The sequence below is a fragment of the Schistocerca serialis genome, unplaced genomic scaffold (genome assembly GCF_023864345.2).
Source record: "Schistocerca serialis cubense isolate TAMUIC-IGC-003099 unplaced genomic scaffold, iqSchSeri2.2 HiC_scaffold_1164, whole genome shotgun sequence".
Taxonomy (NCBI): Eukaryota; Metazoa; Arthropoda; class Insecta; order Orthoptera; family Acrididae; genus Schistocerca; species Schistocerca serialis.
In genome coordinates, this window is record NW_026047364.1 from 170,001 (window position 1) to 175,078 (window position 5,078).

The following is a 5,078-nucleotide window of genomic DNA, read 5'->3' on the forward strand; positions in this document are numbered from 1 at the left end:
GCTGAGCTCCCCTGCACCATACACCTCGAAACCCTCTCAGGTCCCGGCGGCGCGCAGCGCCGTCCTAAGTACTTGGTCGGGTTCGAGAGAGGCGCAATCGCCCGGGGTTTGGCGAGTAGACGCTTTAGGTGCGACCACCCGTGCTCCCAACTGAGCTTGCCGCTGCCGACAGAGGCCCGGGAGCGTGCTGTCGTGGCATTGCCGGCGGGAGACAACACGCGCCCACCTACGGTGACCGGCAGCTCAACGCCAGCGCCACAGAAGGACAAAAGCCCCACTTGGGTGCCGAAGCGAACTCTCCCAGCACAGCGCACGCGCCAACACGTCCGCACAGCTGCGATACAAACCACCTGCGAGAACCGCAGAGGCGACCCGAGCAGCAGACGGCGTCGCGGCGCCGAGCGCCGGGCGGCGGCGCATCCTCAGCGCACACAGTCCTCAATCGGACCAGCACACTGCAGAGTGTCCACCGCGCTTCGCACCGGGCCCGCGAGGACCTACTTTGGCCGCACGGCGCCGCGTGCAGGGTGCGCCGGCGCGCAGCTGCGCCGCCTGCGCCTCCGTCGGCCGGCGCGCCTGCCACTGGCCGCCCCCACCAGCCGGCTGTAGCGCGTGCGCCCACGCACCGCGCGGCCAGCACGCCGGGAGGCCCCCCTCACCGGCCGGGGACGGTCCCACGCAGCCACCGCCGCGTATCGCTTCACACCCAGATGCCATTCACGTTCGTGGGCATGGGGGTATCGCTGGAACAACCGGTTGGTAGCTCAACCGATCGTCGCCATCACTGATTCACCTCTAGCGAGAACAACCGCACCACAACGGTTTACCAGTTGTTCATTTTGCGTAACGTCACCAGCAAACGTAGGCGTCCATCGCCATTTGCAAATTCAACGATTGTTGCATGCCTGTGTCAGGTGTCACGACACACTATGTCTGCCCACATACACGCAACAACATGTGCACGCTTCGCGAACACGTGGAAGGTGGCCCCCGTACGTATGCGATGTCCATTGCTGCGAACGACTGTCAACCGGCCTCTGTCGCATGTCGCAGATGTGGAACGCAGTGCACCATGCTATCACGGTGTGTGAGAAGAGACGACTACGTCTGACAACACGCGCCACTACATCAACAGACGGCTCATGCTGATCGCCATCCAGGCATACCACACTGCAATCCAGCTCTTATAGGGAGACGACACGTAGCTGAGTGCACAACATTTGGACGCATGGTTCGCCGTTGTTGGCGCAGTCGTTGTACGGTCACATGTACCACGATGTATCATTCAGTACATGAGGACCAATGTGCAGTACAGTGTGTGATTTGGACGTACAACATCAGCGGACAGTTGACACAGGCCGTACCACAGCGTAGGCTAAGTGCTTCGCCATGCGAATGCCAATGAACAACTGCAAATGCCAATGAACAACTGCAAAGGGCATTGAGCATGTACGTCCTGCTGCCATCCACATTACAGTGTATAGCTGCAAGGTGTTTAACATGAAGCGATACACTGGGGACCGGGCAGTGCGAGTAGCAAACTATATTGCGGGGGTTGCAGTTAGGCAACACTACACTAATTTAACGCGTCGTATGACAATTACAGAGCAGGTTAAGGCCCAACGTGTGTTGGGTTAAGGCCCAACGTGTGTTGGGTTAAGGCCCAACGTGTGTTGGGTTAAGGCCCAACGTGGTGTTGGGTTAAGGCCCAACGTGTGTTGGGTTAAGGCCCAACGTGTGTTGGGTTAAGGCCCAACGTGTGTTGGGTTAAGGCCCAACGTGTGTTGGGTTAAGGCCCAACGTGTGTTGGGTTAAGGCCCAACGTGTGTTGGGTTAAGGCCCAACGTGTGTTGGGTTAAGGCCAACGTGTGTTGGGTTAAGGCCCAACGTGTGTTGGGTTAAGGCCCAACGTGTGTTGGGTTAAGGCCCAACGTGTGTTGGGTTAAGGCCCAACGTGTGTTGGGTTAAGGGCCCAACGTGTGTTGGGTTAAGGCCCAACATAGGTTGGGTTAAGGCGCAACATAGGTTGGGTTAAGGCGCAACATAGGTTGGGTTAAGGCGCAACATAGGTTGGGTTAAGGCGCAACATAGGTTGGGTTAAGGCGCAACATAGGTTGGGTTAAGGCGCAACATAGTTGGGTTAAGGCGCAACATAGGTTGGGTTAAGGCGCAACATAGGTTGGGTTAAGGCGCAACATAGGTTGGGTTAAGGCGCAACATAGGTTAGGGTAAGGCGCAACATAGGTTAGGTTAAGGCGCAACATAGGTTAGGTTAAGGCGCAACATAGGTTAGGTTAAGGCGCAACATAGGTTAGGTTAAGGCGGCAACATAGGGTTAGGTTAAGGCGCAACATAGGTTAGGTTAAGGCGCAACATAGGTTAGGTTAAGGCGCAACATAGGTTAGGTTAAGGCGCAACATAGGTTAGGTTAAGGCGCAACATAGGTTAGGTTAAGGCGCAACATAGGTTAGGTTAAGGCGCAACATAGGTTAGGTTAAGGCGCAACATAGGTTAGGTTAAGGCGCAACATAGGTTAGGTTAAGGCGCAACATAGGTTAGGTTAAGGCGCAACATAGGTTAGGTTAAGGCGCAACATAGGTTAGGTTAAGGCGCAACATAGGTTAGGTTAAGGCGCAACATAGGTTAGGTTAAGGCGCAACATAGGTTAGGTTAAGGCGCAACATAGGTTAGGTTAAGGCGCAACATAGGTTAGGTTAAGGCGCAACATAGGTTAGGTTAAGGCGCAACATAGGTTAGGTTGAGGCACAATATAGGTTAGGTTGAGGTACCGTATAGGTTAGGTTAAGGTACAGTATAGTTTAGGTTAAGGTACAGTATAGTTTAGGTTAAGGTACAGTATAGTTTAGGTTAAGGTACAGTATAGTTTAGGTTAAGGTACAGTATAGTTTAGGTTAAGGTACAGTATAGTTTAGGTTAAGGTACAGTATAGTTTAGGTTAAGGTACACATTGTTGTATGGAAAGGTGTAATGGGGGGGGGGGGGCGGCCGGTCGGTTTGTTGATTGTGATTATAGTAAGTGGATGCCTGCGGCATCATCTGATTTGCCACGTCAGGATGCACCTTTGGCTCATGACAGGCGGCGCTCCGATTCCATGCTTGTGGCAGACCTGTGTCTTTCATTCCTGCCATTGTTTGATGTGCTGTGAGAGGAGGCAGTATTGTGATGTTGGGTGCACCCCTGTGTAGGACATGTGTGGGTGTTGGTGGCTTAGCTGAGCAATGGTGGTTGTCGGGGGGTGGGATATTCCGTTTTCTGAGTGGGACCTCCCAGTCTGGTTATGACAGTGTGGATTGTCTCATGTGGCGGAGAGGATGCACTGGGTGTTGTTCCATGCTGGTGCTTACATATTGTCTGTGTGCGTGTTACAGGCGGAGAGTAGTGCGTGATAAGAGTGTGTGGCTGCCGTGTGGTTGTGATTGTGAGCAGAGTCTTTCAGCATGTATACGGACAGTTGTATATATTATCTGTATTCTGATGGGTCTATGTATTACTAATCAGCGCCGTGTATACGTTTAATCGGTTCCAGTCGAAACTGTTGTATCTCTGTACATTAGTGACACGGCGAGCGCGCTATGTAGCTACTCGTCTCGGCAGCTTCCACCGGTGTATGGCAAATGATTATAAGCAATGAGTCGAGTCGTCAATACCGATAGTGTGACGTCACATGTCTGGGGTGGGGACGCTGCGCCCTTCCGGTGGGTCATGGCTAGAAAGACGCTCCCCACGCAGGGGGGCTTGGACTGTCATAAACTCTTCCGAGTAATATACTTGCCGTACGTTTTTGCGACTGCGAGTGCAACGCCCACCGGTACCGACATGGATGGAGCGCCTCCTAGCTGACCGCTCAGCATCGGCATTCGTACAGAGAGCAACGCGATCGCGTCTCTAGCTCGTAACTGGTACAGCTCGCAGCTCATGTATAGGACAGCGGGAATGTCGCATATTGGACATAACTCTTCATGAAACGCAGTTATAGGGGTGGATTGCACATTGCGACTGCGGGAAAAGTCCGCCGTTCATCCGCTGGAGTTGCGAGTTGGGCGGTTAGGGTGGGGCGCCGGTGGAGTGATTGCCGGTCGACGATTTCGTGCGGCAGAGGCGCTGGCGTTGGGGTGCTGTGGTCGACAGAGGACGCAGGCTTTGTGGGTGGGGTCGAAAAGATGGGCACTGTGGGCCCATCGCTGTCTTAGTCGGCTTGGCGTCTCATAGATGGCGGGTATCGTCGTTGCAGGACGTCATGCCGCGGGAGACCTACAGATGGCGCTGTGTTTTGTGGTGCGCTCGACATGGCGGACGTAAGTGTTGTCAGATTCGCATAGATGGAGGTATTGCATGTGGTTTCGCCGTATTTTCATAGATGGCGATACTGTTTTGCCGGCATGGTTGGCGTAGTTCCGTCGGATCCTGTAAGATGGAGGTGCCGTTTCTGGGCTGGATGTCAATGTCGTTGCGTCACATTCGCATAGATGGCGGCATCGTCGTAATACCTCGCCCACTACGGACTTATCACCACCCACACTAGCCGCCCCGGGGACTTGCCAACGACACACCCTATCCCAAGTCTATTTTCTTGCGGAGCATCATGTGTTATTATATTTTATTTCACATCCATAGTGGAGTGGTATTGTAGGTCACCGTACTGCGGTGGACGCTGTGTTACCACGGGACGGCGAAAACGTACCGTCGACCGCCGGGCACCGCCCGACACCCGCCCGACGACGCCGCCTCCGCGCGGCGCGCCGGCCGGTGGGCCGACATCGACCGTCCGGCACCCATCGCGGCACCCATCGCCGGTCGCCAAAGCGATACGCTGTAGCGCGGCAGGACACAAGGCGCCCGGCCGGCGCCGCCTCCCCCGCCGCGCGCACGGAGGCGGCACCCATCGCAGCGCCCGCGCAGGCGGCAAGGGCCCGCCAACCGATACGCCGCCGTCCGCCGCACCCAATGCAGCGCCCTGGGTGCGGCGCGCCCGGCCAGACCGATACGCCGTACAGAGGCAAGAAGCAAAAGCAGCCCACACGTTGCCCCTGTTGGCGGCCAGCCCCTGGGGGGTCTC